Source organism: Pinus tabuliformis, chromosome 2_2 (genome assembly GCF_031772625.1).
Source record: "Pinus tabuliformis cultivar Carrire ecotype Pingquan chromosome 2_2, CPIR1, whole genome shotgun sequence".
Lineage (NCBI taxonomy): Eukaryota > Viridiplantae > Streptophyta > Pinopsida > Pinales > Pinaceae > Pinus > Pinus tabuliformis.
The window spans coordinates 482,012,569-482,025,247 of NC_142300.1; positions in this window are offsets into that span (position 1 = coordinate 482,012,569).

The following is a 12,679-nucleotide window of genomic DNA, read 5'->3' on the forward strand; positions in this document are numbered from 1 at the left end:
CTTATGGGGGAGACTAAGAGATAAATATATTAAAATGGAGAATAAATTATATGTAAACTACTAAATCATTGAATATGGGCATTGTTCATAACACATAAATTCAAGTGGGAATCGGAAATAATTAAAAAAAAAAAAATCATAAATATGTCAATAAGGTGATAATGATATGCCAATGTGAATTAGAAACTGGAGAACTTGAGGTATTTAATTATAACACCCCAAAATTGCATTACAATTACTGATAATTACTAAGTAAATCTTCATTAGATGTTAATTTAAGTTTTAATTCATTTTAATGCTTAACATTAAATGACTGAGGTTGGAAGGCCAAGAAACATTTGTTATGGTTATCTTGTGATTACCTAAATTATTGGTGACACTACTTTAACAAGAATAAAACTGTTTTGTTTTAGTTAAAAGAAATGGTTACCAAGAAACAGTTGCCCTCTACCTAAAAAAGGAAATTTAGAGAGGGGTAATGGGCAAGAAAATCCATCCTAGAGCTGGGTGGCACAAACCAACTGGAAGGTTGCTCAATACAATCAACAGAGAGTACTGAGATAGAGGTTTGACTCTAGTCCCGAGGCATATGGTACTGACTGTAACTGGATATAATCTAACATGGAAGGTAGAAAGTGCTGAGTACTGAGATAGAGGTTGGACAGTAGTCCCGAGGCATATGGTACTGACTGTAACTGGATATAATCTAGCATGGAAGGTAGAAAGTGCCCGAGGAGTGTAACTGGATATAATCTAGCATGGAAGGTAGAAAGTGCCCGGGGAGAGTCTGGTTGTGATTGCTAGACTCGTGGCTGGGAGGAGAGACTTTCTGAACATGATTATTATTGTTATTATTGTTTACAAGATAACAGGTAAGTAAGATAAAGAACCTCCAAGATTTAGTATGGGCCTGTGTGTTTTTCTCTAGACTGACAGGATTATAAATTGCGTAATATAGAATGTTGTTTAAGTTGGTAGATCACAAATGCTATCATTAATTTGCAAGTTAGACTAATGACAAAATAGAGGGTTCACTATTGTGTAAGAACCTTGAAATATATGATGGATAGCGGAGCTGACATAGTGGAATTAATTGTTTGCAAATCCGAAATAGGAGATAATTTCTTAATCATATTACCAAATATAATCTAACAATAAAACAGAGAAGTTGCAAATATCTTCTCACGGACTCTGAAACAAATATAGATATTCTTAAACTCAGCAGTTTAAAAGGTTGAATTCAGGATTAAACAATTCTCCTATTCGGAGTTAAGTAAAGAACAAATTCATTATATATCATGACAGTAAAAACCCTCGGGTAATATTTTCCCATAGGGTTATACGTAATGAATAAACTCAGGTATATATGGTAAATTTCTATAAATGAGTTGGACCGAGTCTCTTATCCAGTTATATATATATATATATATATGTTGTGCGCATACAATTAAGATCACAGGACTTGAACTCTGTAGTATTGAGACAAAAATGAATATATCATATTAACAATTGTATCAACAGCAAGTCTGCATAACTTAATGGTTCTCAGTAACTAAAGAAAAACATCAAATACTATCTGAGAGGCCACCTAGAGGTATTTTCGGCCCTTGTGTACGTTAAAAGAATGAATACATTTGTCCTCTCTTTAAACCAAACTCAAATCTTGGAACCCGTCACAAAAGCAATGCATTTAAAATTTACAGCCAAAACAAAGATTTGACAACCAGAGCTTGTCGTTGGAATAACTTAAATTAAAAAAGCAGTTATGCATGCTTCTCTTAATATAACTTCTAAAGAGAAAAACCCTCCGTGAAACCCTGAAATGGAAGGCCGGAATAAACTACCAAGGTCTCAGTACCAACCTGTAAAACGACGGAAGGCTGTAAGCCCTTACAAATCTAATGGCTGCAAACCCAAACTTTAGATTCCCCGTAAGATTCTTACTTGTCATAAAACGCCATGAATTAGAAAATGTAATACCAAGATTAACCCTTCTGGTGTAATATTAATTTGTTGAGGATAGGGTTTCTTACCTGGAGTTGAGACTTCTGCATGATGAAGTGATAACCTGCAAAAACGATGAAGGGTTTTAGTAGTGAATTCGTAAGCCGGGATAAAAAAAAAAAATACATAAAATCACCAGTGAGATTATAATAAAAATGAATTGCATAAGCTATGGTTGTAGAAAATGTTACCTTTGTCTGGTGCCTCAGAGCGTTGTCTGCCTTTCACCATCTCTATAACCTATAGAGCCATGCTTGTAGATCGATGTCAGACTTTAGAACATGTATGTAGATGAAAACCTCGCACAGTGTTAAAACCCTCAAGGCTGAGAAAATAAACCCTCTGAATGTTAAGACTGTTGATATACCTTCTTTGGAAGGTGATGTCTTCATCTCTTTTATGAACCAGAGCACCCATGCGCAACGAGGAACACTGGAGAAAATTCCAACGATAGCAGAGCAAAGCAGGAGACCTAGGTAGCAATAACAACGAACCACAAAAGTAGCGGATGCGAGAGGGCAGTTAGGAAATAGACTTTGTCCATGTTTCCACCATTAGATCGACAGCAGAAGATCGACGATGCCGGAGCAAGCCATATGGCAGTATAGGACATCAATACCTCACCTCGGTCAGGCTTCTCACCGCTTGTTGCCACATGTGAATGCCAACCAACCCAGTCGTGCCATGGTTAGTTGTGTTCATTAATGTCAGAGTATCCCTGAACGGATCCATCCACCTGATTATTAAAAGACTCATTAAATTGCGACATAATTTATAAGTTTATGTGAAATTTTTCGTTTATTCGTACAAATGGTATCAGAGCTCAGGTTTGTACACTGAGACTCTTTTGGAACAGACATGTACAGGAAAATAATTTTGCTTCAGTTTTTTTCTTCCTTATAACTAAACAAATTTATGTGTGAAACAGTTAATAAATAAAGATCACACCAACAAAAGAGACAGGGAAAAATGCAAGGGAGCCCTCAGCCAACCGGTTCACCCGAAACTACATACGTAAACGCTAATCCTGACATATGGATACAGCTAGGCGAAGAATCACGACAGGCTAATGCAACATTATTAGAAACTGTTCAGCAGTTGCGTGTTGAAATGATGAATTTAAGATCAGATAATGAAAGATTACGCGAAGAACAAGAGAGGATACTAAGAAGTCTGTCCAATAAACAGAATCAACGACATCCAGATCCTAGTGTTGAAGACCAAGAGAAGACCCAAACAACGCAGCATGGAGAGGAAAACGTTGAATCCGCTGAGAAACATGGGGAAGGTGAAGAAGGGCACTCAAACAATGTATCTGAATAGTAAAAAACCAAAAGACAGAAAAATGAATTACAAGGTGAATTTAAAAAGATTAAGCCATCTCTTTTTGAAGGGGAATCGGAAGAGGCAGCAGAAGCTTGGCTCATTGACATGGGCAAATATCTCCAGATTCAGAGTACACAAATAAACTGAAAGCAAGATTAGCGATTTATCAGTTAAGAGGAAAGGCCACCTTGTGGTGGGAAGAAATCAAAACAGTAAGGAAAATCAATGAAGAGGAAGTTACTTGGCATGAATTCCAAAAGAATTTCAAAGATAAGTATTTAACGGAGCGTTATTACGATGAGAAGGCAAAGGAATTCCATGAGTTAAGGTTGGGAACCTTAACCATGGATGAGTATGTGACACAATTTACCTCCCTGCTACGTTATGTGCCTTACATGCAAGAAGAAAATGCCAAAATTCAGCGCTTCATTAGCAGTTTGCCCAATTTTATGAAAGAGAAATTAGAGTTTGATTACCCCAAGACAATGGATGACGTTGTGCGGAAAGCCCACATCTGCTATCAACAAATGAAACAAAAGAATGAAGGACCCAAGGGAAATTTAAAAAGGAAAGGCAAAAGTCTACCTCCAAGCAAATAGTCCAGATTTGTAGGTAGCAAAAATGTAAAGCAAAAGCCCCTTAATATATTTCCAACCAGGAATCAACCTAATATGGCTTATCCAGAAAACAAACATTCGGAAGGAGATGCTAAATCTGTAAATGAATCGCAAACCAAACCTCCACTACAGTGATGGGGATGCGGAGAATCACACTACTACAAAAACTCTTTGCATAAATCAAGAACATAACAGTTATCAAATATGCAAGAGGAATCCACAGTGGGAGACATGGCAAGGAGCATGCCCAGAATTAATGCTTCCCTAGATGATCATCAAGCAGAATTTCAGCCCACCATGATCGAATGTGAAGGTATGATTGCTAAGCAACCCTTCTATGTTTTATTTGACCCAGGCGCTAGCTTAAGCTACGTTAGTCCTAAGGTGGTAGATAAATATATATTTCCAAGACGTAAATTTTCAAAACCATGGTTAGCTCAACTAGCCATGGGAACCAAGAGAAGGGTAACCGCAAAGACAGAACGTTGTCCCATAATGATTTCGGGACAACCTATTTACGTAGACCTTAATATACTGCCTTTGGGTTCTCATGACATACTAATCGAAATGGACTGGTTAGAAAAGTGTTGGTCTTTAGTGGACTGCAAAAAGAAAACTGTCAGTTTTATTGTTGAATCGGGCAAAACGGATGAACTCTGAGGCATTAAAACTAATACCAAGTTACGTCCCATTACTTCTAGCCAGCTAGGAAGATGAATTAGAAAAGGTTTCCAAATATATGATGTTCAGGTGGGATTTACAAACACTAAAAATAAGATGACCTCTCTGAAAAATATTCCTATTATTCAAGAATCCGTTGACATGTTTCCGGAATCCATTTCGAGTCTACCACCGAAGTGGGACATTGACTTCACCATTGAGTTAATTCTGGGTGCAGCCCCTATACCCAGAGCCCCTTATCGCATGAGCATACCTGAATTAACAGAACTCAAAATGCAGCTTAAGCAGCTTTTAGATAAAAAGTATATCCGGCCCAGTGTGTCCCCTTGGGGAGCCCCCGTTTTATTCATACAAAAAAAGGATGGGACCCTAAGTTTATGCATCGATTATCGAAAACTAAACAAACTAACCATCAAGAATAAGTATTCGTTACCAAGTATTGATGAGATTTTTGACAAGGTACAAGGAGCTGAGATATTTTCGAAAATTGATTTAAGGTCCAATTATCATCAAATAAGGATAAAGGAGGAGGATATTTACAAGACAACATTCCACACTCGCTATGGTCATTACGAGTTCATGGTATTGTCGTTTGGCCTTGCCAATGCCCCCGCCACATTCATGAGTTTGATGCATGGTATTTTTCCAGCCATTCCTTAACAAATTTGTGCTAATTTTCATAGATGATATCTTAATATATTCTAAGAGTCAGGAGGAGCATAAAGAAAATCTGAAAATAATATTGCAAACATTAAGGGAAAATCAGTTATATGCCAAATTCAGCAAATGCTACTTTTTCAAGGATCAGATCCAGTACTTGGGTCACGTTATATTAGCAGATGGCATTGCAGTGGATCTGGAAAAGATCAAAACAATCATGGAATGGATAGCTCCAAATAATTTCGTTGATATCCGATCATTCTTGGGCTTAGCTGGGTAATACCATAGATTTATTAAGGGATTTTCAAAAATCACCTTTCCCATGACCTCCTTACAGAAAAAGGGGCGCGCTTTCCACTGGACAGTGGAGTGTCAATAGAGTTTTTAAAAACTAAAACATCTACTCACCATCGCACGAGTGTTAAAAGTGGCAGATCTGGAAAAGTCTTTCGTGGTTTACACAGATGCAAGCAAAGAGGGCGTTGGTGGGGTGCTAACACAAGAAGGAAAGGTGATTTCTTATGAATCTCAAAAATTGAAGGAATATGAACAGCGATATTCAGCCTATGATCTGGAGTTGACAGCAGTGGTGCATGCACTTAAAATGTGGTAACATTAACTGCTTGTGAATAAATTTTTGCTGCTAACATATCATAGCAGCCTTACAATTTTTTTAACTAGTCTAGCTTGAATGCTTGAGAGGCCAGATGGACAGCGTTTTTGAGTGAATTCGATTTTGAAATGAAACATTTAAAAGGGAAGGAAAATCGTGTTGCTGACGCACTAAGAAAAAAGTTACATTGTATCTATGAGGTTTAGATGAGCCAAGTTCAAACATTCCTGAAATAATAAAAGAAGCAGCTAACAGAGATCCAGAGTATTCATTCCTTTGGCAACAAGCAAAATTTGCTGAAAAATGAAAAATTAGAATTTGAAATAAACTCTGATAATCTCCTTACCCTTAAGAACAGAATTTACGTCCCTAACCAAACTTCGGTTAAACTTTTTGTGTTGGATGAGTTTCATAGGAAGCCTTGTATTGGCCATCCTGGTTATCCAAAAGTGTTTTCAGCCATCAAAAAAGGGTACTTTTGGCCTGGATTGAGGAAGGATATTACAGAATATTTGTCCAAATGTTTGGAGTGTCAGCGGGTTAAGGCAGAACACCAACATCCCACCGGGTTATTGCAACCATTGTCCATTCTGGAACGGAAATGGGAGACTATATCCCTAGATTTCATTACTGTCTTACCACGCACAAAGAAGCAGTGAGATTCAATTATGGTGGTAGTTGACAAATTGAGTAAAACAACTCACTTCATACCAGTGAAGTCCACATACAAAACTGTGGAAATTGTAGACATGTTTATGAAGGAAATCTACTACCTACATGGGATACCCGAAGTAGTGATTTCGAATAGGGACATGAAATTTACTTCCACCTTCTCAAAAACTCTCTTTTCGGGCTTAGGTACTCAGGTCAAATTTAGTACCGCTTACCATCCCCAAATGGATGGACAGACTGAACGAATAAAGCAAGTATTGGAAGACATGATACACATGTTTGTGATGCAGCAACCACATAAGTGGGAGAATTGCCTCCATTTATTGGAATTTACATATAATAATGGACACCACGAATCGCTAGGCATGAGGCCCTTCGAGGTTTTGTATGGGAGGAAGTGCAGAGTGCCCATAGACTAGAATAATCCAGTTAATAAGTTCGCACTAGGTCTTGACATGCTAGCAGAAATGCAAACCATGAGGAATATCAAAATTTGAGGGCAGCCCAAGATAGACAGAAAATGTATGCAGATAAAAAGAGGACCTATAAGGAATTTCAACCAGGAGATCACATTTATTTAAGAGTGAAGCCCTGGAGAAGTTCATTGCAATGGTAGGGTTGTGCTAAATTAGCACCCCGATATTGTAGCCCATTTCAAGTTTTGGAATGAGTTGGATCAATGGCCTACAAGCTTGCGCTACTAAGCCACATTCAGGTCCACAATGTATTTCACGTATCTTTGTTAAAAAATTATGTGTATAACCCTCAGTACATTATTGACTGATAAAATATTTAGGTCGAACTGGAAGGAGAGTTCCTGGTAGAACCGCTTTGTATTCTTGATAAGAGAGAAACCAACTTCCAGAAGCAAGCCATCACCCAGGTTAAAGTGCAATGGAAGCACTTTGGCCCAAAAGGGGCCACCCAGGAAGAGGAGGAATTTATGCGAAAGGCTTATCCGACATTGCTTTTTAAAGGAAGAGCACACCAGGGATGGTGTTCCTTGTATGGGGGGGAGATGTAACACCCCAAAATTGCATTACAATTACTGAGAATTACTAAGTAAATCTTCACTAGATGTTAATTTAAGTTTTAATTCATTTTGATGTTTAACATTAAATGACTGAGGCTGGAAGGCCAAGAAACATTTGTTATGGTTATCTTGTGATTACCTAAATTATTGGTGACACTACTTTAACAAGAATAAAACTGTTTTCTTTTAGTTAAAAGAAATGGTTACAAAGAAACATTTACCCTTGGCCTGAAAAAGGAAATATAGAGAGGGGTAATGGCCAAGAAAATCCATCCTAGAGCTAGGTGGAACAAACCAGTTGGAAGGTTGCTCAATACAGTGAACAGAGAGTATTGAGATAGAGGCTTGACAATAGTCCCAAGGCCTATGGTACTAACTGTAACTGGATATAATCCAGCGTGGAAGGTAGAAAGTGCTTGGGGGAGAGTCTGGACGAGATTTCCATACTTGTGGCTAGGAGGAGAGACTTTCTAAACAGTATTATTATTGTTATTATTGTTTACAGGATAACAGGTAAGTAAGATAAAGAACCTCCAAGATTTAGTACTGGTCTGTGTGTTTTTCTCTAGACTGACAGGATCATAAATTGCGTAATATAGAATGTTGTTTAAGATGATTGTGTAATATAGAATGTTGTTTAAGTTGCTAGATCACAAATGTTATCATTAATTTGCAGGTTAGACTAATGACAAAGCAGAGGGTTCACTTTTGTGTAAAAACCCTTAAATATATGATGGATAGCGGAGCTGACATAGTGGAATTAATTGTTTGCCAATCCGAAATAGGAGATAATTTTTTAATCATATTACCAAATATAATCTAACAGTAAAACAGAGGAGTTACAAATATCTTTTGACAGACTCCGGAATAAACATAGATATTCTTAAACTCAGCAGTTTAAAAGGTTGAATTCAGGATTAAACGATTCTCCTATTCGGAGTTAAGTAAAGAACAAATTCATTATATATCATGACTGTAACAACCCTCGGGTAATCTTTTCCCATAGGGTTCTATGTAATGAATAAACTCAGGTATATACAGTAAATTGTTATAAATGAGTTGGACGGAGTCTCTTATTCGAATATATATATATATATATATATATATATATATATATATATATATATATATATATATAGTGTGTGCATACGATTAAGATCACACGACTTGAACTCTGTAGTATTGAGACAAAAACGAATATATCATACTAACAATTGTATCAATAGTAAGTCTACATAACTTAACGGTTCTCAGTAACTAAAGAAAAACATCAAATACTATCTGAGAGGCCACCTAGAGGTATTGTCGGCCCTTGTGTGCGTTAAAAGAAGGAATACATCCGTCCTCTCTTTAAACCAAACTCAAATCTCAGAACTTGTCACAAAATAAATGCATTTAAAATTTGCATCCAAAACAAAGATTCGACAGCCAGAGCTTGTCGTTGGAATAACTTAAATCAAAAAGAGCAGTTATGTGTGCTTCTCTTAATCTAACTTCTAAACAGAAAAGCCCTCTGTGAAACCCTGAAATGGCAGGCCGGAATAGACTACCGAGGTCTCACCACCAACCTGTAAAATGACGGAAGGTTGTAAAACCTTACGAATCTAATGGCCGAAGACCCAAATTTTAGATTCCCCGTAAGATTCTTACCTGTAATAAAACGCCATGAATTAGTAAATGTAATACCGAGATTAACCCTTCTGGTGTAATATTAATTTGTTAATGAGGATAGGGTTTCTTACCTGGAGTTGAGACTTCTGCATGCTGAAGCGATAACCCGCAAAAGCGATGAAGGGTTTTAGTAGCGAATCCATAAGTCGGGATAAAAAAATACATAAAATCAATAGCGAGATTATCATAAAAATGAATTGCAGTAAGCTATGGCCGTAGCAAATGTTTCCTTTTTCTGGTGCCTCAGAGCGTTGGTCGCCTTTCTCCATCTATATAACCTCTAGAGCCATGCATGTAGATCGATGTTAAACTTTAGAACAGGTGTGTAGATGAAAACCCCGCATCGGTGTTAAAACCCTCAAGGTTGAGCAAATAAACCCTCTGAACGTTAAGACTGTTGATATACCTGCTCCGGAAGGTGACGTCGTCATCTCTTTTCCAAACCAGAGCACCCATGCGCAACGAGGAACACTAGAGAAAATTCTGACCACAACAGAGCAGCGCGAGAGACCCAGGCAACAGTAACAATGAACCACCAGAGTAGCGGATGTGAGAGGGCAGTTAAGGAAATGGACTCTAGCCATGTTTCCACCATCAGATCGACAACAGAAGATCGACGATGCTAGAGAAAGCCATATGGTGGTATAGGACATCAGTACCTCACCTCGGTCAGGCTGCTCGCCAGCGTGTTGCCACATGTGAATGCCAACCAAGTGAGTCGTGCCATGGGTAGCTGTGTTCATTAATGTTAGAGTATCCCCGAATGGATCCATCCACCTGATTATTAAAAGACTCATTCGCAATCATATATGATGGGTTTATTACCTTCATAAATATCATTGAATGCATATATGTAAAGTGCTCAAAGGTCACTATAGGCCGATATTCATAATCCTTATGATTGTAGATGTATCGCAGGTGTATAGTATTAATTTTATTTTGATGTCTATTTTAAATTGCGATATAATTTATAAGTTTATGTGAAATTTGTCATTTAGTCGTTACATTATTTTTTCATTAATTAAAACTTAAAACCATCGATATACTGATAAAGTGTTAGTAGTATGCCTTATTAACAAATAAATAATAGCTAATAACAATTGAAATGTTTTTAGTTTTTGCTTACAACCCATTATAGGGGTAATGTGTAGATGTAATGTCAGAAAGTTTGTAAACATTTTTACATGTCGGCTTAATATGTCGAAGTTATATTAATATGTCCAATTTATAATACTTAAATTGATAAACATTTTCATATATGTTAAAATTAATATAGAGCCCAAGGGAGATGTTGTAGTGGTCATAAAAGCTAAAAGTAATAAAATTCAAATTTGTTACATTGTAACATTGTTTTTATTAATAAAATTAGGAACAACTTTTTAGTTTAAAAAAAAATCATAATATACATATTACATTAAAATACATAAGTAGAAATAGGCAGATTAACTCTGTACCGCCGAGCTCTTCACACATACTGGGTGCTGAAGCATCTCTTGGCAAAGGTCATGGAGCAAGTAGTGGCAGAGATGGTGGAAATGGCTCAGGAAGCGGCGACAGCGAAGAAGGAGATGGCGAACATCGAAGGGTTTCTTCGTCAACAGAACAAACAACTTAAGGAAATTCGAGAGATGCTGAAGGAGCTGGTGAAGACCAACCACAGCAATGAAACCAGAAATGGAAACGCGGAGAATTAAGAGGCCTGTTAACTATCTTTTTTTGAATTTAGATGATAATGCTCTGGTTTTGGATATTAGTTTGCATGCCACAACAGTAGTAGTAAAGTTAGGTCTTTTAGCAGATCTTGGAAAGAATAGTTTTGGAAACATTTGGAGTGAAAGGGTTTAATGTCCTGCAAAGTTTTTTTGACAGTATATAGAATGAAAAACAGTATTGAACGTCTGATGAAGAGGAACCAACAGATCCGGTTTCCCATTTGGGCGGATTGAGGTTCCTAAGTTTGTATTTTTAAATTTGATGTAGATAATAGAAATGCAGTAGCTTACAAAAAAAAAATACATAAGTAGAAATAATAAGTTAATATCCATTTGACCTTATCAAATAGAATAATGATTATGTAACAAGATTTAAATTTAATTAATAAGCACACAAACTTACAATATAAAAGTATGTTTAACAATGGATATTCACGTCCACTTTTCCATAGATATTATTAAGTTGTAAATAGTTTTTTTACAATACCATGGGCCAATACCAAGGCTCATCAATACAACATGACCAAAAACTATCTCTCATTTTACACTCAAAATATTTTTTACCTATTTTATTTGAATTTAATTTTATAACCATATTTAAATTTCATTAATAATTTTGTAACCATATTTAAATTTCATTAATAAGCACAAAAAACTTAACACTTACAATATAACAAGATTTTTAACCATGGATATTCACCACCACTTTACCATGGATATTATTAACAATACCATACCATGGGCCAATACGATGGCTCATCAATACCACATGCCCGAAACCATCTCTCATTTCACAACCAAAATAATAATTGTAATTAACAAGACTTTTAACCATGGATACTCACCCCACTTTACCATGGATATTATTAACCATACCATACCATGGGCCAATACCATGGCTCATCAATACCACATGCCCAAAATCCATCTCTCATTTCACAATCAAAATATTTTATAAATAATTTTTTTTAATTTAATTTTATTACATTTTTGGGCCAAGAGACACTCTCATCCCAGTATGGAAGAGTTGTTGTAATGTCCAGTTATATTATGTTATCTAAACATTTTGACCTAGTCAAATTACATAAAAATAAATAAATAAAATTATTAATTAAAATATTTTACATTCAGAAAAGAGGTTTGCACCTTGAGAGATATCAGGAGTTAAAATGGATCTAGACACGTTAAATAACAAACCTCAGTAATAGAGGTTGAATCATAAATCTTATTTATAGTTTACATTCATCCTCAAGATTATTAAATATTTATCACTTGAGAATAGTGACACATGAATATGATATTTTAAAAATATTATAATATTTATTGTTTCTTCAAAATATTTTTTTAATTATATTTTTTTTAAAGACTTTAAAATTTAAACATAAATTTTTAAAATATATATTATTATGATTTTTTTCTAAGTAAAACTATTCTATTAATATGAAAAAAAATATAATTACATCGAGGCACGGGCCTCAGCAGTGCTGAACATCATTTATCAAAAAATATAACAGTCTAATCTCGACTGCCCCATTGATGGGGAAACCAGTCTATGAAAGCAGAAAAAACCCACACAGGGGTTACCAGTTTTGACCAAAAATACCAAACATTGCAAAAATAACCAAGAAAGTTTTAACAAAACAAATCATAACAGAAATTATCCAGTCAGCAAAAGAACATCCAGCTGGCA